A 26,727-nucleotide genomic window follows, 5' to 3' on the forward strand; every position below is an offset into this window, starting at 1 on the left:
GTAGGGTGAATGGTAGTGTGGTTAACAGTGACATGCACATCTTCATTGCTTGCGAATTAACTAGAGGATCCAGTTCAAACTCTTAGGGCCAGTGCACACCAAAAACCTCTAGCAGATTTGCAAAACGTGAAAGGTTTTTGAACCAGATTTTCAGAGCGTTTTTTGGAGCGTTTTTGTGTAGCCGATTTCATATATTTTTACAGTAAAGCAAAAACACCTGGAAAACCACTCTGATCTAGTGTTTTTCAGAGCGGTTTTCCACTTTCCTATACTTTAACATTGAAACACCTCAGAAATCTAAAAACTGCTGCAGCCCCCGTGTTTGCGTTTGTGGAAAAAATGAACCGCTCTGGTGTGCACCAGCCCATTGAAATACATTACCCAACCAGTTTTCGAACCGCTAGCGTTTTTAAAAACGCTCCAGAACCGCTCTGGTGTGCACCAGCCCGTATCCCTCACCTACAAAGCTCTCCACAATTTCTCTACTCCGTAAATCTCCTCACTAGTTTCCAGATACCAATCCAATCGCAGTCTCAAATCTACACATTACCTTTTTTTTCCTTTGCTCTAGAATTACCTCCTCGCATTAACTTATACAGGATTTCACACATGCTTCACCTCTCCTCTGGAGTGCCCTTCCACAACACATCTGTCACTCTCCAACCTTTGATATCGTTAAAGGATACATCCAAGCAATTAAAAAAAAAAATCCACTTACCTGCGGCTTCCTCCAGCCCCTGGCAGCCGTCCTGTGCCCTCGCCGTAGCTCCGGTGGCTCCCGGTCCCCTCCGATGGAGATGCCGACCTCACCAGGTCGGCTTCTTCAGCACTCCACCGGAGCGCTCATGTTACATAGTTACATAGTTATTTGGGTTGAAAAAAGAGATACGTCCATCGAGTTCAACCAAAGAACAAAGTACAACACCAGCCTGCTCCCTCATATATCACTGTTGATCCAGAGGAAGGCAAAAAACCCTTACAAGGCATGGTCCAATTAGCCCCCAAAGGGAAAAATTCCTTCCCGACTCCAGATTGCAATCAGATAAAATCCCTGGATCAACATCAGAGATTTTGTGGTCTGGCCGACATCATCAGGACTGTATTGCACAGGTGCAGAACTACTGATCATCCCGCCCGGGACCCCTTTGGGTCCTGTAACTTTAAAATAAGTGATCCTGGCACTCTGATTGGCCCAATAGATTTCCAGGCAGTCTATTGGGCCAATCAGAGTGCCAGGATCACTTACTTTGAAGTTACTGGACTCGAAGAGGTCCCGAGCGGGATGATCAGAGTGCCCGTTACAGGTAATACACAGCCTTAGCTACAAGCGCTCGCTATGCTGGGCATAGTGAGCATTATTCTGACAAGAGGGAATAATGCATGCTATGATGCCAATAGCGTGCATAGTGTGCATTAAGGTGCGCAGTACTAAATAGCGAGAGTAACAGCAGGTTACTCCCGCTGTTTATGTTAGTGAATCAAGCCCCAGGTGTTTCTGACATTATTGTCCATTCTGACAAAAAGAGCTGCTTGCTTGTTTCTGGTGTGATTCAGACCCTACTGCAGCCAAATAGATCAGCAGGGATGCCAGGCAACTGGTATTGTTTAAAAGGAAAGAAATATGTCAGCCTCCATATACCTCTCACTACAGTTGTCCTTTAATAAGCTTTTCCCTTAGGCCTGGAACCTACTACAAAACGCTGTCGCTAATGGCAATCGCCAGCGTTTTGTATAAGCGGTTTGCAAGCGATTTCATGAGCGTTTTCAGGAACGATTTTAAAAAAGTGTATTCTGTTTGTCAGCGGTTGTGTAGCGATTAGCGGTTTAATTCTGATTGGTCCTTTCAATTAATTTTAATTTTGTTACAGTGTGCAGTAACTCCAAAACGCTAGCAAATCGCTCGGTGTAGGTTTTGATGAGCGATTACACCAGCATTTATATACTTTACATTGCTGAAACGCTACCCGCTAACGCTAAACGCCAAATATGCGACATGTCCTGCGTTTTGCGATTTGGTATTCGCAATCGCTCCAGTGGAATTTGCCCCATCCATTAACATTAGCTGAGCCTTTAGGGAAATCGCTTGTGTTTTGAATCGCTCCCTAAACGCTCATAAAATCGCTCTAGTGGGTTCCAGCCCTTACTCTGATTACACCTCTCTAACTCTGCAGCTGTCCTTGGTAAGTTTTGAGGCTCCATAGCATTAGAGTTCTGGGAGTTTGGAAAACTTAGTGCGAGTTTGACATGGAGCACCAAGCTCCTTAGTTACGCCACTGGGCTAAACTGCTTACGATCTGCATGCGGTGCGCGAGCGGACGGCTTAGGCAAATCAGCCCTCAGGTGCAGGTTGCTCTAGGGGGTCAAGTGAAATGCATTCAGTAGCCATGAACAACCTCCCCTCAGTTACACGCCATGAATAGTATTATGCAGATGTTGTCTTAGCGTTCGCAGCCAAAGACTTCTATCAGGGTTCTGTGTTCTCGGGATAAAGGGACACCTTTTACACCCAGACGGCGTGGCCAGGAAAAATATTGTATGAATTTGTGCCCCGCTGTACCGTGCCTCCCCCCTTCCCCCCACTCCTTCTCCCCATAGCCAAATCATAATATAACTAATGTGTGACTCCGCTCTGGCCCCAGCTCCGACAGAACAGACTCCATGCTCGGAACACCAGGCTGGGCTCCAGGTCTGTGTTCCGTCAATAAAGTGGTCTTTATGCGAGCAAACAGATGGGATTGTTCATCTGTGGCCGGCTCAGGGATGGTCTTGTCTCCGGCTGCTGCGTGTTCATAGACTCCGGCCAGAAGAAAAAATCAAAGCACTTGTTTCTGAAACACGGGCCTGCCGAAACCACAAGAGCTGACAGTCATCTCTGAGAAGAAGGAATTTCAGCCTCAGATTATCGAAAACTATTACAGAAAAGTTAGTGATCAGCAACCTAATTGCTTCTTTCTTTAAAGAAAACCTGTAACAAAAAAAAAACCTCCCCTGGGGGGTACTCACCTCGGGTGGGGGAAGCCTCCAGATCCTATTGAGGCTTCCCACGCCCTCCTCTGTCCCACGGCAGCGCCGATAAAGCTCCCTGAACAGCGGGGATGTAAACATTTACCTTCCCGGCTCCAGCGCAGGCGCAGTATTGGCTCGCCGCTCGGAGATAGGTGGAAATAGCCGATCGCTGTCGGTCCGCTCTACTGCGCAGGCGTAAGTTTCCTGTGCATGTGCAGTAGAGCGGACCCGACAGAGATCGGCTGATAGATAAACCCAGTCTGCTTAAACTACCGGTAATACAACACAAACAATTAAATGTATCAATGTTTTTATTGAACACACCATGTAAACATTCACAGTGCAGGGGGAAAAGGTATGTGAACGATAATGCTGGGAATACACGGGTCGATTCTGCACCTGATCGTTTTGGCCGCTCAATTTTCTTATCTTCCGCTCATTTTTCTTATCTTTTTTCAATTCACTTCAATGACAAATGGAGCGGCAAAACGATTGGTGATCGGACATGTCGGAAATTATCTATCTAACCATCTTATCAGCTCAGAATCGAGCCTTGTATTCCTAGCATTAGACTAATGACATCTCCAAGAGCTAATTGGAGTGAGGTGTTAGCCAGCTGGAGTCCAATCAATGAGATGAGATTGGAGGTGTTGGTTACAGCTGCCCTGCCCTATACAAAACACACACCAGTTTTGGGTTTGCTTTTCTTTTTATTGTTGGGACTTAGATGAAGATCGGATCACATTTGTTGACCAATTTTTGCAGAAATCCATATAATGCTGAAGGGTTCACATACTTTTGCTTGCTACTGTATATAAATATACAGCTGATTGGGTAGATATCAGGTGAGCATGAAGCTATCTGGATGCTGACACTCCTCAATAGAGATACAAAGTACTTCAATTATCCTGCAAGAAATTGTGCTTCCAGCAAGGTGCCAAGATTCTTCAAGAAAGCATGGAGGGATGCCATTGCAATGGAGATACAGAATCTTCTTAAGGCAAGTTGGTGAATGAAGATGAGATGCCAGCAGAGAAACACTTCCATTCCCAGTGGATAACTGGTCTGATACATTAGCATGGTTGAGGATACTTGTCTAGTGGCTTTATTATTACCAATGGGATAGGATAGCACCACAAACCTATCCTCTCATCACTGCACAGTGCACACACCTCTGAGCCAGGGGTCTCTGATGAGCGCACCAGCTTAAAGCACCGGTGGCCATGGTGTTCTGTGAGCGGCAAAGATTCATGCCCCCCCCCCCCTCCACTTGCAAGACACACCAACTACTGACAAGCATAGCGAGCTGGTAAATAGAGCTGAGGGGGACCCACACAGTTGCCAGCTATTCAGCATATTCAGCACCTCAGATAGCTGCTACTGCATGGCTAGCGAGCCTTGTACACACATTAGATGAAACTCAGTCGAAGTGGATAACAACAGTGTGAGGATCTATGTGGTGATGATGATTGTACGGTAATATGCAGAACATAGCAGCCATATTGTATCTCGTGAAAGCCATATTTTTCATTTTTCTGACTGTATCATGTGTATGTCTGTTAAAGCCAGTCTGGCTTTTGGGGGAAGCTGTGATTGTCTGCATGACAGTAGTTGGTGTGTACATTTGCATCTGAAGGGTGAACTCTTGTGAATAGTAGGAGCAGGAACTGCTAAACTGGTTTGCTAGCCTCTAATTAGGAGATGGCTAATTAGATCAATGGCAGTCATGTCCCCACCTTTGATCTGCTAGGAAATACTGTCTCAGATGTGTTTGTCAACTGTAACCTGTGCCTCCAGCAAGGAAAGAGGTAATTAGATAACAACCTCCACTTTTGTCCTGCATCCTGAAAAGGTGTTGCATTGCTTTGAACTTTGTCTTCATGTAAACAGCTACCTGTTGACCAAATATACAATCCTGACTAACTGAGTCTGGGAACTTCAAAGGCTAAAAGGAAACTCTGGCCAGCAAGGATGTGCTGTCACACCTGAGGAAATTGGATTATTCCTGGATCTGGACATTTGAGTGGCCCCGTGTAACGATCGGTGGGCGCAGAGAGTATCTGATTACCGGTGATCTGCAGTATCGCCGGAAATACAGATATATACCAGATTATAAGTGATCTGCAGTCTCACCGATAATCCGATATACAAACTAACCTCTGTTCGCCTGAGTAGAGTGTAGTGTTTTGGTGTAACAGTAACACTAGGAGGCCTAGGCCTCAGTGCAGCAAGGAGAACTGCACGGATTCCTTCCGCAGACCTGAGTTCTCCAAGACGGGAGGAGTCAGACTGACAGTAGGAAGGAAAGTCCGAGAGTGACACTCAGGAAGAAGTGTCACTAACAGGACTGGGAACCGCCTCCAATCGTGAGGTCGGTTCTCGAGGTCAGACAAGCCAGGTCGTACACACACGGACAGATAAAGTACAAATACAGTAGGCAAAGGCAGAGTCAAAGTACAGGCAGGGTTCGGCAGCGGGGTATCAGATATATCGGGGTACAAAATCAGGAGGCAGAAACAAAGTCTAGGAACGAGCCGAGGTTCGGCAACAGAGTATCAGAAATATCGAGGTACAAGGTCAGAGTTCAGGAGGATAGTCGAGGCAGGCAAAAGTCATAACAAATAATCACAATCAAACTAGTACTTTAGCTATCAAATATCTAGCTAAGTGTAGGATTACAGCTCCAGCTGGTCCCGGCACACTTCAGGATCTGACTACGGATCTGGGTGCTCCCACGTATGTGATCGCACGCCAGACAAAGAGCAAGTGAACAACCAGCAGTATATATACTCTAGGACCTTTCCAGGACCTCCCTAATTGCTGGTCCAATGAGAGCAGTGGAATTTGTCAGCTGACCCAGCTGGTCAGCCGACACCCTTCTAACTGCTATTTAAACTCTGCCTCTCTGCTCGCGCGCGTGTAAGTCTGAATCTTGGTGGACTATCAGTCCCAGCCACACCAGTACTGTCATGCAATGTATCTAGTGCGGGGGCCGCCTCTGATGCGGATTCCGCCGTTCCCAATGCGGATTCCGCCGCACTGCCTATGCGGCATGCAGCGTTTTTTCCGCGTTGTGACGCCATGCTGGACGCGGAAACAGCCGCCTCACCTTGAGAGACGGCGGCATTTCCGCGTTTCCTTACAGTACCCCCCCCCCCCCCCCGAGGAGTGGACTCCGGACAACTCCTACCAGGTTTCTCGGGATGTAAGGCATGAAACTCCCTCCTTAACTCGTCTGCATGCATGCGTGAACCCGGTACCCACTGTCTCTCCTCAATGCCGTACCCTTTCCAATGTACGAGGTACTGTACCGAATTCTGTACCATGCGTGAATCCAATATCTTTTCTACCTCGTACTCAGGTTGGTCGTCCACCACCACAGGAGGAGGAGGAGTGGGACCCACATGGACTGCTGGTTTAAGCAGGGATACGTGGAAGGACTTTACCCCACGCATGCTGGCGGGAAGATCAACGGAATACGTAACGTTGTTGATCTTCTTGGCCACTGAAAATGGACCCACAAACCTGGGGCCCAGTTTATCTGAGGGTTGTCTCAGGGTTAAGTGACGTGTGGACACCCACACCAAGTCTCCTGGCTGGAACTTCCACTCCAATGAGCGTCTTTTGTCAGCCTGACCCTTTTGACTCTGGAATGCCCTTTCCAGATTACTCTTCACCTTCCCCCAGATGACTTTAAATGCCCTGTGCCAGGCTTCCAGGGTTGGAAACGGAGAGGAGGCAACTGGCAAGGGGGAAAACTTGGGCGATCTCCCCGTTACCACCTGAAAAGGCGAAAATCCGGAGGAGGAATTTTTCAAGTTATTTTGAGCAAATTCTGCGAAGGGCAAAAATCTGACCCAGTCGTCTTGTGCCTCCGCAACATAACATCTCAAAAATTGTTCTAGAGACTGATTTATCCTTTCAGTCTGGCCATTAGTCTTTGGGTGGTAGCCGGACGAGAAAGACAGCTTCATGCCCATTTGGTGGCAAAATGCCCTCCAGAATCTAGAAATGAATTGGACTCCCCTATCCGACACTATGTTTTCCGGAATGCCATGCAGCCGGAAAATGTGGATGATGAACAGGTCGGCCAATTTCTGAGCCGAGGGGAGTCCTTTCAAGGGCACGAAATGGGCCATCTTGCTGAAGCGGTCGACTACCACCCAAATGACCGACATGCCTTCAGACCTGGGGAGCTCACCCACGAAATCCATGGACAAGTGGGTCCATGGCTCACTCGGGGCGGGCAAAGGCTGTAAGGTACCGACAGGTGCCAGCCGGGAGGGTTTACTCTTAGCACATACTGCGCATTCCCTAACAAATTCCCTGCAATCAACAGACAGGGAAGGCCACCAGGCACACCTGGCTACAAGATCCTGTGTTCTGGCAACTCCAGGATGTCCAGCATTTTATGTGCGTGGAACATTTCAAGGATCTGAAGACGAAAGGGCAAGGGAATAAACATGACCCCTTCAGGCTTCCCTTCTGGGATGTCCTGCTGGAAGGGGCTCAACGTCTCCTTCCAGTCTTCCCAAGTATCAATTGCAGCCAGCACCAATTTTCGCGGAACAATCGTCTCAGGGACGGAGGCCTGTGCTGTTTCTGGCTCAAAGCACCTGGATAGCGCATCTGCCTTAGTATTCTTACTGCCCGGGGTGTACGTAATCACGAAAGTGAACCTTGAAAAAAACAGGGACCATCGAGCCTGACGAGGGCTTAACCCCTTAGCCCCCTCGATGTATTCCAGATTCTTGTGGTCGGTAAAAACCGTGATAGTATGCTCCGCTCCTTCTAACCAATGACGCCATTCTTCAAAGGCTAGTTTAATGGCTAAGAGTTCCCTGTTGCCTATATCGTAGTTTCTCTCTGCTGGAGAGAATCTCCGAGAAAAATAGGCACATGGGTGCAATCTACCCTGTAAGCCTGAACGTTGAGACAGCACAGCCCCCACCCCGACTTCTAAGGCGTCTACCTCAACAATAAAAGGGAAGGAAGTGTCTACGTGTCTTAGTATGGGTGCTGTGCAGAACAGCTCCTTCAAGGTCGAAAATGCCTGTAGGGCCTCAGGCGACCAGTGAGTAGTATCCGCCCCTTTCCTAGTGAGACTGGTGAGAGGTGCAATAACGGTGGAGTACCCCTTTATGAACCTCCTATAATAGTTTGCAAAACCCAGAAAACGTTGCAACGACTTTAACCCCACCGGCTGAGGCCACTCCAGAACAGCGGATACCTTGGCAGGGTCCATAGACAGGCCCGAGGTGGAGATTATGTACCCCAGAAAGGCGACAGATGTAACTTCAAAAATACATTTTTCCAACTTGGCGTACAGCAGATTTTGTCTCAACTTGTTTAGCACAAATCTGACATGGACCCTGTGCCCGGAGAGGTTGTTGGAGTAAATTAGTATATCGTCAAGGTATACAAGCACAAACCTACCCAACACCTCCCTGAATACCTCGTTAATCAATTCCTGGAAGACGGCTGGCGCATTGCACAACCCGAAGGGCATCACTAAGTACTCGTAATGCCCATCGGGTGTGTTGAAGGCCGTCTTCCATTCATCGCCCTCTCTAATGCGGATCAGGTTGTATGCACCCCTCAGATCCAATTTTGAAAAGATCTTAGCGTCTGTGACCTGCGTGAATAAATCGTCTATTAGTGGCAACGGATAACGATTCTTCACCGTGATTTTATTTAGGCCCCGATAATCGATGCAAGGTCGAAGACCTCCGTCTTTTTTCTTAACAAAAAAGAAACCGGCCCCTGCAGGCGAGCGGGAGGGGCGAATGAACCCCTTGGCCAGATTGTCACGGATGTACTCCTGCATAGCCACCTTTTCTGGTCCAGACAAATTATACAGGTGACCCCTAGGGGGCATACAACCGGCACGGAGATCGATGGGGCAATCGAAAGGGCGATGAGGAGGTAACCTATCAGCAGCCCTGGGACAGAATACATCCGAGAACTCGGAGTATTGTTCGGGAACACCCTCCACATGTACCTTGGTCTGACCTAATACCACTTTTCCTAGGCACTGTTGGGAACAGAAGTCTGACCAACTGGTTAATTGTCCTGTCGCCCAATTGATCTGTGGCGAATGAAGCTGCAGCCAAGGCATACCTAGGACAATGGTGGAGGTGGTCATATGTAACACAAAAAAACGTAAACTCTCCCTATGCAGTACCCCAGTAACGACTTCCACCTCTGGTGTCTGGGAGAGCGGACGGTCCCTTTGTAACGTGGAGTCGTCCATGGCAGTAACCTGGATAGGTGGTTTTACTGGGGTGAGAGGAATGTCCAACTTCTCTGCAAATTCGGAACTCATGAAGTTAGCCGCGGAGCCTGAATCAATAAAGGCCTCTGTGGCTTCAGATTTGTCCCCCCATGTAATCGTACAGGGGAGGAGCAATCGTCTTTCTTTCAGGGGTGCGAGCTGGGCGCCTAGGGTGTCACCCCTTATCACTCCTAGGCGGTAGCGTTTCCCGGCTTATCCTTATTAGGCTTAATGAGACAGTCTCGTACCCTATGCCCCCCTTCACCACAGTATAAACATAGTTGTTCCGACAATCTCCGTCTTCTCTCCACTTGGGTCAACTTAGACCGACCGATCTGCATCGGCTCAGGTGGAGGCAAGACCGGAGATGATGAGACAGAAGGAGACGGAGTTACTAGGGGTGCAGCGGGAGGCACTGTGTAAGAGGTCGGCCTAAGCCGATGACTGCCCCTAGTCTGTCTCTGATGGCGTAGCCTACGGTCGATTCGAATGGCCGATGAGATGGCCTCGTCGACTGTTTTGGGTTCGGGTTGGCTTAACATTAGGTCGGAGACCTCATCCGACAACCCAGACAGGAAGTAATCTAACAGGGCATAAGTGCCAAACCTGGCCGTAACTGACCACCTACGAAATTCGGCCGCGTAATCCTCGACTGGACCCCTGCCTTGCCGTAAAAGTTTGAGCTTCCGCTCAGAGGATGCAGCAAGGTCAGGGTCGTCGTAGATTACGGCCATGGCCTTAAAAAATTCCTCTACCGAGGTCAGAGCAGTATCGGTAGAAGGCAGGTTGTATGCCCATGACTGGGAGTCACCAGACAGCAAAGTTTTAATAAAGGTGACCCGTTGGGTCTCAGTCCCCGAGGATCGGGGTCTCAACTCGAAATACGATAACACTCTACTCCTGAAATTCCGGAAGTCAGACTTGTGGCCGGAAAATTTATCAGGTACAGGCATACGTATGTCAGTACTAGGAGAGGGTCGCACTGAATCAACTGACGTCTGGAGGGTTTGCACAGAGCCTGACAGGACATCAATCATAGTCTTGTGGCTACCCAGCACTTGGTTGATGTTTTCCACCGAAGTGGCAAGTGCGCCCAGACGGTCAGTATGTGCGTCCATTTGCATTTTTTGGGTCTGGCGTTCTGTAACGATCGGTGGGCGCAGAGAGTATCTGATTACCGGTGATCTGCAGTATCGCCGGAAATACAGATATATACCAGATTATAAGTGATCTGCAGTCTCACCGATAATCCGATATACAAACTAACCTCTGTTCGCCTGAGTAGAGTGTAGTGTTTTGGTGTAACAGTAACACTAGGAGGCCTAGGCCTCAGTGCAGCAAGGAGAACTGCACGGATTCCTTCCGCAGACCTGAGTTCTCCAAGACGGGAGGAGTCAGACTGACAGTAGGAAGGAAAGTCCGAGAGTGACACTCAGGAAGAAGTGTCACTAACAGGACTGGGAACCGCCTCCAATCGTGAGGTCGGTTCTCGAGGTCAGACAAGCCAGGTCGTACACACACGGACAGATAAAGTACAAATACAGTAGGCAAAGGCGGAGTCAAAGTACAGGCAGGGTTCGGCAGCGGGGTATCAGATATATCGGGGTACAAAATCAGGAGGCAGAAACAAAGTCTAGGAACGAGCCGAGGTTCGGCAACAGAGTATCAGAAATATCAAGATACAAGGTCAGAGTTCAGGAGGATAGTCGAGGCAGGCAAAAGTCATAACAAATAATCACAATCAAACTAGTACTTTAGCTATCAAATATCTAGCTAAGTGTAGGATTACAGCTCCAGCTGGTCCCGGCACACTTCAGGATCTGACTACGGATCTGGGTGCTCCCACGTATGTGATCGCACGCCAGACAAAGAGCAAGTGAACAACCAGCAGTATATATACTCTAGGACCTTTCCAGGACCTCCCTAATTGCTGGTCCAATGAGAGCAGTGGAATTTGTCAGCTGACCCAGCTGGTCAGCCGACACCCTTCTAACTGCTATTTAAACTCTGCCTCTCTGCTCGCGCGCGTGTAAGTCTGAATCTTGGTGGACTATCAGTCCCAGCCACACCAGTACTGTCATGCAATGTATCTAGTGCGGGGGCCGCCTCTGATGCGGATTCCGCCGTTCCCAATGCGGATTCCGCCGCACTGCCTATGCGGCATGCAGCGTTTTTTCCGCGTTGTGACGCCATGCTGGACGCGGAAACAGCCGCCTCACCTTGAGAGATGGCGGCATTTCCGCGTTTCCTTACACCCCGGGCCACAAATCTGGCTATAAAACCTTAGTTAGGAAGATCTAGAGTTGTAGTTATTTGGAGATAGCAAAATGCTAGGACTAACCTGGTCTGACCAGAACCGCGTTCTCCTCGCAACAATGCTCAGATCTATATGCTGGTAACGTTTATTCCCATTTTATTTTAAGCAAACTGTCGTGTGTATCTTTGTAACTTTTATCTTTGTAATTTTTTACTTTGTTTTGTAAATCTTTTTGTATATATTCTTGTCTGCACTGTTCCACTTTTTGAAATATTAAATATTTATTTAATAAGTTTGACTTCTGCTGTACTAAGCCAACGCTCATAGCCTAGAGAGAGTCTGCAGTGTAACTTGTGTTACAAGTTCAATGCCTGATTGTGCCTTGCTACTGTACGATTGTATTGTGTGTGTGGCATTCCCGTGTTTGGCCTAAGCGCAAAGCTGACCCAAATACGAAAACGCGGACTGCATGCAGATCACTTGACAGCAGAGTGGGAATTGTGAAGTGTCTAGCAACAGCTAGTGGTGGCAGTGAGAAGTGTTCTGAGGGGTCACAGCCTTGTGTTAGCTCGACTAAGGCTGCTTCCCCTCTCGATCTGGTCAAACCTGCAGTCGGGGACCGTATCTGCAGGCGTGCCGCGGGGCCTGTTCCTGACAAACAGTTTCTGCCCAGAATCTAGCATGTGTGTGTACAGCAGGTCCCGATGCCCTCCAATGCCTTGGCCAGTGATCAGCACAGTGGATCGATTTGGCTAATTACTGGCCGAGGGCAATGTTCTCCCAACACCACGTGGCCGCTGCAAGGCGTGACGTGTTGTCCCGTGTCATTCCAATCCCTGCCCTCCCTGCATAGCAACAGAACACATGCTCAGCTGTGAGATAAATCTCATATTATAGGTAAAAAAAAAAATTTTGTGATATACTTCCTAGTGATTTGCATTAAAGACAAAAGAAAAATGCATGAAAAACGCATGTGTTTTGTATATGTGAACAGCAAACGCATTAAAACGCATAAAACACAAAAGAAAAATGCATGCAAAAAGTTTGAAAACCGCATCTGCAGTAAAAAACGCAAACACACCGAAAAGTAGTAAAAACACAGCAAAAATGCACAAAATACACACACAACATAAAATGAAACATGACATAAAACGCAGCTTTTCATGTTATGTTATGTGTACACCTAGTCTTAAAGGGAACCGTAACTGTGAGGGATATGGATGTTTCCTTTTAAACAATACCAGTTGCCTGGCAGTCCTGCTGATCTCTTGACTGCAGTAGTGGCTGAATCACACACCTGAAACAAGCATGCAGCTAATCCAGTCTGACTTCAGTCAGAGCACCTGATCTGCATGCTTGTTGAGGGGCTGTGGCTAAAAGTATGAAGCTGGCCACTAACAGTCCGATTTCTAGCGAACAATGGTTCGAGCGATCAGAAATTCTGATCGGATTGGTTGTAAATAATCTCAGTTGATGGGCACAATCGATAATGAACGATAATAAAAACAATCTTCCTATTGAATTTTCGTTGAACCAAAATTTGGATTTTGTTGTTGATCGTGATAGATAGGAAGCAATGATTGGTTAGTTGATGGTGTAGTGAACGATTTTTCGTCCGATTAGAATTTCTGATCGCTCTAACGATTTTTTGCTAGAAATTGGAGAGTTAGTGGCCACCTTAAGAGACACAGCATCAGCAGGAGAGTCGGGCAACTGGTATTATTTTGAAAGGAAAAATCCATACCCCTCTCAGTTTAGGTTCCCTTAAAGCTCACACAGGGCCTAAATGGCTTCTATGGGGTCCACCCGAGGGTCTCTGAAGTAGTGATTTGTATTTTATATGGTCTAGTCACAGCTGGTTCTTCTCCAGGTTGTCTGAGGGCATTTGGCGGAAGTTAATTTTTGGCATAGTTTAGCCACTGGAGAGCCTGTTGGTTAAAGAGACACTGAAGCGAAAAAAAAATGATGATATTATGATTTGTATGTGTAGTACAGCTAAGAAATAAAACATTAAGATCAGATACATCAGTCTAATTGTTTCCAGTACATGAAGAGTTAAGAAACTCCAGTTGTTATCTCTATGCAAACAAGCCATTAACTCTCCGACTAAGTTCTAAGTTTAGTCATGGAAAGGGCTGTTATCTGACTTTTATTATCTCAACTGTTTTCTTTTTCTCTGCTAGAGGAGAGGTCATTAGTTCACAGACTGCTCTGAAAGAATCATTTTGAATGCTGAGTGTTGTGTAATCTGCACATATTAGAGAATGATGCAATGTTAGAAAAAACACTATATACCTGAAAATAAAAATATGAGAATATTTTCTTTGCTGCTAATCTACTAGTAATTATTCATAGTACACAACCAATTCACTATATCATATTTTTTTTTCGCTTCAGTGTCTCTTTAAGTGATCTCATAGGGCACCTGAAGTGAGAGAGATATGGAGGCTGTCATATTTATTTTCTTTTAAACAATGCACATTGCCTGGCTGTCTTGCTAATCTCTTTGGCTGCAGTAGTGTCTGAATCACACACCTGAAACAAGCAATGTGGCAAATCCAGTCAGACTTCAGTCAGAAACATCTGGTGATCTGCATGCTTGTTCAGGGTCTATGGGTAAAAGTGTTTGAGGCAGAGGATCAGCACAGCAACCAGGTAATAGGCATTGTTTAAAAGGAAATACATATGGCAAATATAAGTTGACCTTGTGTATAAGTCAATTCCAATATTTGACCCTCTTAAACTGGATTTTATTTATTGACTCAAACATAAGCCTGCAAATAGGAATGTCACTAATGGGAATGTCACCAATAGTACACACAGTGCTCAGTGTGCTCAGTATTACCAGTGACTCGTGTATAAGACGACCCCTATATGTTTATTTAGTGAGCCAGACCTACATTTCTAGATTTATGCTTGAATATATACGGTACATTTATTACATAATCTGCTTTTCAGTTTTATCTTTGCAGCGTTTACTGTGAAAAAGAATTTATTCAAAAACATTTTTTTTTCATTTGTGTAATAACGTAGCTAAGTGCTCAAAGAAGCCTTGCAATATTAGGAATGTTTTTTTAATTTTAGCCGCATTATGTTTTCTTGATTGATATTTTGTAATGTTACTTTTTTTTTTTAATTGGTCAAATAGCACTAGAGTGAGGAACAATTTCAAATGTTTATATAGAAAGCAAATTATATTTTAGTACAGAGTTTTGTAAATCACAAGGGGCTTGATTGACAAAAACAAATAGCATGCCTTATCAGAGTTAATATGCCTTATCAGAGTTAACACGCATTGTCAGAGTTAACACACCTTATCAGAGTAGCATTGCAGGCGCTACGAACCCGCGGAGTCTCGGGGCAGGACGAGCGGAGTTGGCAATTAGCAGGCATAAATTCGTAGCGCTCGCTGTGCTACTCTGATAAGGCGTGTTAACTTTGATAAGGTGCGTTATCTCTGATAAGGTGTGTTAACTCGGATAAGGCATGCTATTTGTCTTAGTGAATCAAGCCCGAGGTAAATACTGTGTTTCCCCGAAAATAAGACTGTCTAGTCATTTTTATTAATGACGAGAGGGGGGCACGGTCAAGGAGCTGACCCAGCATACAGCGAACGTGCGGCGACCGGCCAAACTGCACCGACCATGTTAGAATACTGGAGTCATTTACAGGTGAGTGGAGGGAGGTACAGCCACAAGGGAGCTGCGCAGGGGCGTAACAACAGACCCTGCAAGGGATGCAGCCGCAGGGGGCCCTGTCCTGAGAGACTGTCAACTAATTGCAAGGAGAGAAAAAAACTTTTTGCTCTCTGCACAATTGTTCTAATGACTTCATCTGCTCAGCCACTGGTAAGGAATCATACAAAGTTTTGCAGACAAAGATTTGTAGACAGTCACTATTCAGCAGGGTCTTGTGTACAGGGCAGCTGTACCCCAAGCCTTTCTACCCCTCCCCAAGTACTGTGCCCTGTAGTGATGCCTTAAAGTGAACCTCCAGACTAAAAATCTACTCAGCAGCACTGAAAAGGCTTGGTGTTTCTTTAACAGCTTCACAGCATCAGAACTTTTTTTCTTACCCAAACCTCATTTTTAGCTGCACAGAAGAAAACTGCCCGGGCATTTTTCATCTGATGCTGTGCAACGCATGATGGGATTTCTGATGTTGTGCTCATACTGTTGTTTTGGTGCAATTTTTTTTTTTTTTCGAATTTGAGATTTGAAGCCTAGCGTGTGCAGCTGGGAGGGGTGATCAGGACACAGGACAGTTGGAACTGTCTCATGCGCTTTCTGCTCTCAGGACAATTGTGCTAATGACTGGCGGGGGTGGGGTTTGGTGGGAGGGGGCCCCATCCAAAGTTTCACAGGGGAGCCCCGGTGATTTCTAGTTCCGCCCCTGGAGCTGCAGTAAGAGACTGCACACCTCCCTATACACTAACATAGCGTCTGTTTTTCTACTGGTATACAGATAGGGCTTATTTTCGGGGGAGGGCTTATTTTCGGGAAAACATGGTACCAATATATCTTTTTTTGATTACAAAGTTGGAATAAAGTTTTATGAACTGGGCCCAGGAAGTTGTTTAGCAATGCAGGCATTGGGGGGAGTGTTTTACTGATGAATACTCAGAGCTGACATTGAACTGACCCGGTAATAATATGGTTAATGCAGGGTGGGGGGCATTTAATCCATCCTCTGGGATATAAGCTGTCCGCCAGGCAGGTGTACATCGCCCTCTGCCACCTGCTCTCTGCTGTCACTACCAGTGTCGGCACAGCGAGAAATCCGCAACACAAGTCTCACTTTCCTCACTAATTATTCATGGTTGCGTAACTAAATGGTGATGGGAAGCATGGAATGGAAGAGGGGGGATGTCACTGGAAGGGCTTCTGCAGCACATTACAGAGTACATAGTCATGTCACTGACTGTCCTCAGAGGAGCTCACAATCTAATCCTACCATAGTCATAGTCTAATGTCCTACCATATTATTATTATTATGTATTTATATAGCACTGACATCTTCTGCAGCACATTACAGAGTATAGTGTCTTGTCACTGACTGTCCTCAGAGGAGCTCACAATCTAATCCTACCATAGTCATAGTGTAATGTCCTACCATATTATTATTATGTATTTATATAGCACTGACATCTTCTGCAGCACATTACAGAGTACATAGTCATGTCACTGACTGTCCTCAGAGGAGCTCACAATCTAATCCTACCATAGTCATAGTCTAATGTCCTACCATATTATTATTATGTATTTATATAGCACTGACATCTCCTGCAGCACTTTACAGAGTATAGTGTCTTGTCACTGACTGTCCTCAGAGGAGCTCACAATCTAATCCTACCATAGTCATAGTGTAATGTCCTACCATATTATTATTATGTATTTATATAGCACTGACATCTTCTGCAGCACATTACAGAGTACATAGTCATGTCACTGACTGTCCTCAGAGGAGCTCACAATCTAATCCTACCATAGTCATAGTCTAATGTCCTACCATATTATTATTATGTATTTATATAGCACTGACATCTCCTGCAGCACTTTACAGAGTACATAGTCATGTCACTGACTGTCCTCAGAGGAGCTCACAATTCAATCCCTACCATAGTCATAGTCTAATATCCTACCATATTAATATTATGTTTTTATATAACACTGACATCTTCTGCAGCACTTTACAGAGTACATAGTCACGTCACTGACTGTCTTCAGAGAGGAGCTCACAATCTATTCGCTACCATAGTTAGAATGTAATGTCCTATCATATTATTATTATGCATTTATATTGCACTGCCATCTTCTGCAGCACATTACAGAGTACATAGTCATGTCACTGACTGTCCTCAGAGGAGCTCACACTCTAATCCTAGTCATAGACGTTTCTCCTACCATTTTATTTGTATGTATTTATCTATATAAATACATTTAAATAATATGGTAGAACACTGAAATCTTCTGCAGCACATCACTGAGTACACAAAGTTGTGACATTCTCTCAGAAAATCTTTTTTATGTACATTTTGTATGCAATTTTTTTTTAGCTTTATTTACATGAATTTGGGTAATCAACTTCATAATTTGCATATACATTTTTGATGACTGAATGCAAATTTTCTACCTTTACATTAACTTTGTTTTACATGCGATTCACAGAAAAAAGAAAACAGCACTGCTGGCCGCTTAAAGGGAACCTGAACTGAGAGGCATATGGATGTTTCCTTTTAAACAATACCAGTTGCCTGGCAGTCCTGCTGATCTCTCTTTGGCTGCAGTAGTGGCTGAATCACACAGCTGAAACAAGCATGCAGCTAATCCAGTGTGACTTCAGTCAGAGCACCTGATCTGCATGCTTGGTCAGGGGGTGTGGCTAAAAGTATTAGAGACACAGGATCAGCAGGAGAGTCAGGCAACTGGCATTATTTTAAAAGGAAACATCCATATCCTTCTCAGTTTAGGTGCCCATTTATGCAGGATACCTTAGTCCTAATTAAAATCTAAAATTGACACCCTGTGTGTGAAAGGGGAGGTGCACATAGGCTTACCGCACCTCCTGTGGCCGGCGTTTGCCTCCGTTTGTCCGTTATGCCTCCTGTTGTTCTGGTCGGAGTTGTTGGCCCCCTTTGCCCCCCGGACACTCTGTGATGCGCATGCGCAGTATGTCCTCTTGGACAGCTTATGCACGCCGGGTATGTCATCGCACTGGTGTGCGCGCACACAGCACTCTGGTTCCCCAGTGAGCCCGGTCACAAGCTGCCCAAGAAGACATACTGCGCATGCGCAGCGCAGAGTATCCGGGGCAAAGAGCGACCACCACTCCAACCAGGACAACTGAGGCAGACGCCGGGCCACAGGAAATGCAGTAAGCCTATGTGCCCCTCCCCACACACACTCAGGGCCTCATTTTTAGATTTTAATTAGGGCTAAGGTATCCTTTAAAATAAAGCTGAAAAATCATATCTGAAAATTTGGATGAAAACGCATTTATTTCTGATAATCTGTGAAGCTGCCACTAGATGGCGCACACCGTCCAACTATGAGCTGTAAATTGGTTCATCTGTAAGCAGCTGGTTTATTTTCATGTGCGGTGCTTAACAATAAACAGTCTATTAATAACAGAAATTACGGTAATTAACGTCGGCCTCCTGTGCGTCTCTCTGCATATATCTCGGCTCTGTAGGGGGTGATCTAGCAGCGCAGATGGTCACTGTTTGCGATGAACCCCATGATTTGGAAACGAAAGTGTCAAAAAAGTTTTAAATGAATCCCTGCATTTAAATGATGTGTGTATTAATTATGTAACGCTCTTGAAGTGTTGACAGTTCATCCGTTTAATTACTGACACATAAAAGTTACATTATAGGCTTTTTTGGTTGGTTAGTTTACGTTTTGACACTAATTCTATGAACTTAATCGTGTCACTTAGTCAGTAACATGTACTCTGTAAAGTGCTGCAGAAGATGGCAGTACTATATACAGTAAATACATAACAATAATATAGTAGGACATTAGACTGTGACTATGGTAGGATTAGATTGTGAGCTCCTCGGAGGACAGTCAGTGACATGACTATGTATTCTGTACAGTGCTGCAGAAGATGTCAGTGCTATATAAATACATAACAATAATATGGTAGGACAATAGACTATGACTATGGTAGGATTAGATTGTGAGCTCCTCTGAGGACAGTCAGTGACAGGACTATGTACTCTGTAATGTGCTACAGAAGATGTCAGTGCTATATAAATACATAATAATAATAATAATATGGTACGACATTATACTATGACTTTGGTAGGATTAGATTGTGAGCTCCTCTGAGGACAGTCAGTGACATGACTGTGTACTCTGTAAAGTGCTGCAGAAGATGTCAGTACTATATAAATACACTAGCTGGACGCCCGGCGTTGCCCGGGTATGTATTTAGCTGGTGTTGGCCCCGCCCCCTTCTCCTAACCCTGACAAACAATTACTTAATTACTTAATGACCAAGTTTGTGAGCTTTGCGGTCTTTGGCATCAGTAATTTGCATTGAAGTAAAACAAATCTGATTGGCTGTTTGTGGCTCCACCCCCTTTCTGAATTTGAAGCCAAATCACCCAATGGCCAAGTGTACCAGGTACAGGTGATTAACAGTGCAAGAGGCTTGTGCCATTAACAGTGCAAGAATGGCAGCAATTACATATTCCCCTTAAAAACAATAGATGGATTTTGATTGGCTTTTGTAGGCTCCACCCACTTTTCTGAATATTAACCCCAGTCACCCAGTGACCAACTGTGCAAAGTTTGAGAACCCTGCCATTAACAGTGTAAGAATTGCTGCAGTTTACATTTTCCAGTGAAATGTGTATTTGTTTCCGCCCACTGATGACCCGGTATTGCCCGGGGTAACAGTAAATTCGGGCGCCTGAGGCTAGTGGACAAATCGGGCGCCGCCATTCACTCCTATAATAAATATCGTTTAATGGGCGCCCGATAGGAAAAAAGGGCGCCGGAGAAAAATAACGTTTTAAAAGCGGCGCCCGGAGACTTAATGTTTTATTACTGTTTCTCATGATTACACATTATTTAATGATTTATACATTTTTAAATTTTATTTTTAAACGAAAAATAGTACAATATTTTTTTAAACATTATTTTTAAACGAAAAACAGTACATTTTTTTTAAACATTATTTTTAAACGAAAAAACTAACAGGGGGGTCTTAGGTTTAGGCACCAACAGGGGGGTCTTAGGTTTAGGCACCAACAGGGGGGTCTTAGGTTTAGGCACCACCAGGGGGGTCTTAGGGTTAGGCACCACCAGGGGGGTCTTAGGTTTAGGCACCACCAGGGGGGTCTTAGGTTTAGGCACCAACAGGGGGGTCTTAGGTTTAGGCACCAACAGGGGAGTCTTAGGTTTAGGCACCAACAGGGGGTCTTAGGTTTAGGCACCAACAGGGGGGTCTTAGGTTTAGGCACCAACAGGGGGGTCTTAGGTTTAGGCACCAACAGGGGGGTCTTAGGTTTAGGCACTAACAGGGGGGTCTAGGGGTTAGGGGTAGGTACAGGGAGGGTTACTTAGGCACCAACAGGGGGGTCTAGGGGTTAGGGGTAGGTACAGGGAGGGTTACTTAGTAATTTTTTTTTTTAAACGTTATTATACGTTTCACTATTTAAACGAAAGATTAACGTTTTTACAATTGCCGATTTAATGCACATTATTTAATGATTTATAACTTTATAAAACATTAATTTTAAACGAAATACTGTACAATACATTTTTAAACGTTATCCATGCTTATCGTTAAAAACCCGGCGCCCTTTTTTCCCAGCGCCCCTTTTTAACGTACGCATTGCCCGGTTATGTATTTGGCGGGAACAGTAAATTCGGGCGCCTGAGGCAAGTGGACAAATCGGGCGCCGCCATTCACTCCCATAATAAATATCGTTTAATGGGCGCCCGACAGGAAAAAAGGGCGCCGGAGAAAAATAACGTTTTATAAGCGGCGCCCGGAGACTTTTACTGTTTTATAACTGCTTCTCATGATTACACATTATTTTATGATTTATAATTTTTTAAACATTATTTTTAAACGAAAAACAGTACAATCTTTTTTAAAACATTATTTTTAAACGAAAAACAGCACAATATTTTTTTCACACGTTATTAATGCTTATCACAGGGGGGTCTTAGGTTTAGGCACCACCAGGGGGGTCTTAGGTTTAGGCATCAACAGGGGGGTCTTAGGTTTAGGCACCACCAGGGGAGTCTTAGGTTTAGGCACCACCAGGGGAGTCTTAGGTTTAGGCACCATCAGGGGAGTCTTAGGTTTAGGCACCACCAGTGGGGTCTTAGGTTTAGGCACCCAGGTCTAGGGGTTAGGGGTAGGTACAGGGAGGGTTACTTACTATTTTTTTTTAAACGTTATTATACGTTTCACTTTTTAAACGGAATATTAACGTTTTCACAATTGCCAATTTCATGCACATTATTTAATGATTTATAACTTTATAAAACATTATTTTTAAACGAAATATAGTACATTATATTTTTAAACGTTATACATGTTTATCGTTTAAAACCCGGCGCCCTTTTTTCCCAGCGCCCCTTTTTAACGTACGCGTATTTGGCTGGTGTTGGCTGTGCCCACATTTCCTATCCTTAACACACAATTACTCAATGACCAAGTTTGTGAGCTTTGCGGTTTTTAGCATCCATAACCTGCATTAAAATGAAACAAATAAGATTGTCTGTTTGTGGCTCCACCCCCTTTTATCAATTTAAACCCCAGTCACCCAATGATCAACTGTACCAGGTTTGAGGCTTGTGCCATTAACAGTGCAAGAATGGCAGCAATGAAATATTCCCCTGAAAAATCAATAGTTAATTTTTGATTGGGTTTTGTAGGCTCCACTCACTTTTCTGAATATTAATCCCAGTCACCCAGTAACCAACTGTGCAAAGTTTGAGAACCCTACAAATAATAGTGTAAGAATGGCTGCAGTTTACATTTTCTCAGTAAAATTTGTATTTGTCTCCGCCCACTTATGACCCTGCATTGCCCGCTTATGTATTTGGCTGGTGTTGGCTGTGCCCACTTTTCTAACCCTAACACACAATTTATCAATTACTCAGTTACCAAGTTTGTGAGCTTTGCTGTGTTTGGCATCAATTTGCATTGGAATGAAACAAATGTAATTGGCTGTTTGTGGCTCCATCCCCCTTTCTCAAATTGAACCCCCGTCACCCAATGATCAACTGTACCAGGTTTGAGGCTTGTGCCATTAACAGTGCAAGAATGGCAGCAATGTAAATATTCCCCTTGAAAATCAATAGGTTAATTTTGATTGGCTTTTATAGACTCCACCCACCTTTCTGAATATTAATCCCAGTCACCCAATGGCCAACTGTGCAAAGTTTGAGAACCCTGCCATTAACAGTGTAAGAATGGCTGCAGTTTACATTTTCTCAGTGAAATTTGTATTTGTCTCCGCCCCTTTTTGGTTATGGGAATAAAAAGTATCCTATACTTTATTCTAGGTAATGTACTATGTGTGTGCCAAATTTCATTCAAATCCGTTCAGCCATTTTTGCGTGATCGAGTAACAAACATCCAAACATCCGAACTTTCCCATTTATTATATTAGTAGGATAGGATAATAATAATTGTATGGTAGGACATTAGACTATGACTATGGTAGGGATTAGATTGTGAGCTCCTCTGAGGACAGTCAGTGACATGACTATGTACTCTGTAATGTGCTGCAGAAGATGTCAGAGCTATATAAATACATAATAATAATATGGTAGGACATTAGACTATGACTATGGTAGGGATTAGATTGTGAGCTCCTCTGAGGACAATCAGTGACATGACTATGTACTCTGTAAAGTGCTGCAGAAGATGTCAGTGCTATATAAATACATAATGATCTAGCAGTGCAGATGGTTGCTGTTTGTGAGGAACCCCATGATTTGAAAAATGAAAGTGTCAAAAAATTTGGAACTGAACTGAGCATTTAAATGATGTGTGTATTAATTACGGAACGCTCTTGAAGTGTTGACAGCTCATCTCTTTAATTACTGACACCTACAAGTCGCTCAGGCTTTTTTGGTTGGTTAGATTAAGTTTTGACGCTCATTCCATGAACCACAGAATGTACGCTGGATGATCCTCCTCCGAGACAACTCTAGCCCACCTGAAGCCTCCCACGCCATTCCTTAACGTGGAACTAAAGTGAAAAAAGGAAGAAAAAAAATCAATACATTGCAAAGCTAAAATCTAGAACAGAGATCAAGAAATGATTGATAGATATGTAAAGCAAGAAGGTAGACAACTGAGAGCTCCCAATCATGCATTATTGATAACTAGCTAACCCGCATCTATCTATCTGAGGGCTGAAACCCACTAGAGCGATTTTTTGAGCGTTTAGGGAGCGTGAGAAATCGCTAGCGTTTTCCCTAAACGCTCTGCCAATGTAAATGGATGGTGCAAATTCCACAGAAGCGATGGCGATTAGCAAAATCGCAAACGCAGGACATGCAGCATTTTGTTAGCTTTTGCGCTTCAATGTAAAGTAATTAATCACTGGCGTAATCGCTCATCAAAACCTGTACTGAGCGATTTTGCTAGCGTTTTAAAGTTAATGTACACTGTAACAAAATAAAAAAAAATTGAAAGGACCAGCCAGACTTTAAACCGCTAATCGCTAATCACTACACAACCGCTGGCAAATTGATTACACTTTCTAAAATCACTCCCTAAAACGCTCATGAAATCGCTTACAAACTGCTCATACAAAACGCTAGCGATTGCGATTAGCGATAGCGTTTTGTAGTGGGTTCCAGGTCTCAGAGTAAGTGCCTCAACCTTGAAGCAAGAAGAAGAAGTAGGCTTTCCATGAGAAAATGTATGCATGCTCAAACACCAAGTTTAAAGCGGAACTGTAAATACATTTTAAGCACACTGTTTCACTTACCTTGGGCTTCTGCAAGCCCCCAGCAGCCGCCCTGTCCCGCGCCGGTCCTGCCCGAGTCTCCGTTCTCCCACCGCCAGCTACAGGCACTTACCTTAATGTCCATTGCATTCTGCTACATGCGCATTCACTTGGGGGCACCACATGAGAAAGGAGTGAAGCATGGGTCACCCCAAGCTTTAGAGCTCAGGGCTGGCTCACATACAGCACTCCAGATGGGGGGGGGGGGGGGGGAGGACAGGCGCAGACAACTCACTCCAGGGCTCACACCACCAGAGCAAGCCATCCACCACCTGCCTCCAAAGGATACAACTGCAAAAAATGCTTTCCATGAGAAAATTTATGCGTGCTCAAACACCAAGTTTAACCCTAGCAAGTCTGGCTTTAAAAATCTGACCTAATTGGCTATTCATGAGGCAATGCTCCTGCATTTGCTTTCGCATGCCAAACTATGCAGGGTCAAAAAACCAATACCGCAAAGCAATCGCCCTGTGGGAATTAGTTCATGCTACATTAGCACTATCCAGGAGCACAACGGGGAGGATTCCCAATGCCCCCTTTTTATACAACCGGGGGGACCGCGGGGTCCCAGGCTCTCTCACTGCCTGGGAACCACAGCAGTACCCCGGAGGGGGAGGCTGGGTGGCGCAGCCCCCCCCCCCCTTAGTGTGGTCAGCGCCGGGGAGAGCCGTCCGCACCCACCTCCTAATATTAAAAACAGGCACTTACCTTAACGTCCATTGCGTTCTGCTACATGCGCATTAATTTTCTCATGGAAAGCATTTTGTGCAGTTTGTATCCTTTGGAGGCAGGTGGTGGACGGCTTGCTCCGGTGGTGTGAACCCTGGAGTGAGTTGTCTGCGCCTGTCCTCCCTCCCCCCTCTGGAGTGCTGTATGTGAGCCAGCCCTGAGCTCTAAAGCTCGGGGTGACCCATGCTTCTCTCCTTTCTCATGTGGTGCCCCCAAGTTAATGCGCATGTAGCAGAACGCAATGGACGTTAAGGTAAGTGCCTGTTTTTACTATTGGGAGGTGGGTGCGGACGGCTCTCCCCAGCGCTGGCCACACTTGGGAGGGTCGTCTGCGCAACCCAGCCTCCCCCTCCAGGGTGCCGCTGTGGTTCCCAGGCAGTGAGAGAGCCTGGGACCCTGCGTTCCCCCCGGTTGTATAAAAAGGGGGCATTGGGAATCCTCCCCGTGGCGCTCCTGGATAGTGCTAATGTAGCATGTAGCAGGGTGACCGCTTTGCGGTATTGGTTTGTGCATGCATTTGCATGAGCATTGCCTCATGAATAGCCAATTAGGCCAGATTTGCAAAGCCAGACTTGCTAGGGTAAGGCCTCTTTTCCATGGACTGTTGATAGGCAGTGAAATGCCTCTCAAACTCTCACAACTGCTCACTGCTGCCTGGTAACTGCTTGTTGCTGCCTGGTATCTGCTCACTGCTGCCTGGTAACTGCTTGCTGAGCACACAGCTCAACAGTCCGTGGAAAAGAGGCCTTAAACTTGGTGTTTGAGCACGCATACATTTTCTCATGCAAAGTACTTCTTCTTCTGGCTTGAAGGTTGAGGCACGCCCTGGGGGCAGGGCACTACTTCTTCTTCTTGCTTGAAGGTTGAGGCACATTCTCTATTATATACTGTATATAGATAGAATACAATAGATACAATGTACATATGTACATATGGTATGTAGTAAATAATACTCACAAGTATGGGTTGCCAAGGCCCGGCAACCACTCGAAAAGCAAGAGGGGAGATTAGGCTGTCCCCATTCAGGCTAATGCTGGGTACACCCGATACGTTTTTCCGCTCGATTTTCCACCCGATTCTGCGCTCAATTCTCTTATCTTCTGCTAGTTTTTCTTATCTTTTTCCATTCACTTCTATGAGAAATCGAGCGCAGAATCGATCGGAAGGAATATCGCACATGTCAGGAATTATCTATCGAATCCATCTGTCGAGCAGAAAAACGTATCATGTGTACCCAGCATAAGAAGTCGCTCTCCGTAGAACAAGAAAGAAGGGTGGTCACACCCATCCACCAGGTGGATAATTATCACTTAGACAATACAATACAGAGGCGCCAACAGAGTAAAAGTCTCAAGTTAAAAAGGTATAAAATGAGGGGCAAGGGTGGACCTACCTCCCCGACAAGAACACAACTATTATGTAAGATCAAGAAAACTGTATTTATTCTTACTCCAAAAACAGTTTGCAACGCGTTTCACAGGTCTCAAGTCCGCTTCCTCAGGCAAAAATACATAACAAGGAGCAACTTTCAAGTTGTGCACGCTAACCTCTGAGGCGCTTCACTAGCGTGCACAACTTGAACGTTGCTCCTTGTGTATTTTTGCCTGAGGAAACGGGACTGAGACCTGTGAAACGCGTTGCAAACTGTTTTTGGAGTAAGAATAAATACCGTTTTTCTTGATCTTATTCAATAGTTGTGTTTTTGTTGGGGAGATAAGTTCACCCTCCCCCTCATTTTATACCTTTTTTAACTTGATACTTTTACTTTGTTGGCGCCTCTGTATTGTATTGTCTAAAAGAAATGATTGATATTCGCCCTGCAATTTGTTCCTATTGTTTGATCCACAATCAGCCTGCATGTCAGCCATTTTTAAGTAGCCCTCTCAGAACAGATAGCAGGTTCGGCCCACAACAGGTTCCCAGATTTGCCCGCAGTGCTATGTAGACCCCCAGTATATGGAGCAGATAGGA

At 45.2% G+C, this 26,727-nt stretch overlaps 1 protein-coding gene and 1 long non-coding RNA gene across 2 annotated transcripts in view; one reads left to right on the plus strand and one right to left on the minus strand.

Annotated features, from left to right (window-relative positions):
- TMIE (transmembrane inner ear) overlaps positions 1-26,727 on the plus strand; it is a 167,401-nt gene that overhangs the window by 20,799 nt on the left and 119,875 nt on the right. The window lies entirely within an intron of this gene.
- LOC137518015 (uncharacterized) overlaps positions 23,111-26,727 on the minus strand; it is a 33,234-nt gene continuing 29,617 nt past the window's right edge. Inside the window, exon 4 of the long non-coding RNA XR_011020727.1 lies at positions 23,111-23,262. This is a non-coding gene — a long non-coding RNA (uncharacterized lncRNA). The remainder of the gene's footprint in view (positions 23,263-26,727) is intronic.

The sequence above is a fragment of the Hyperolius riggenbachi genome, chromosome 5 (genome assembly GCF_040937935.1).
Source record: "Hyperolius riggenbachi isolate aHypRig1 chromosome 5, aHypRig1.pri, whole genome shotgun sequence".
NCBI classification, from domain to species: Eukaryota; Metazoa; Chordata; class Amphibia; order Anura; family Hyperoliidae; genus Hyperolius; species Hyperolius riggenbachi.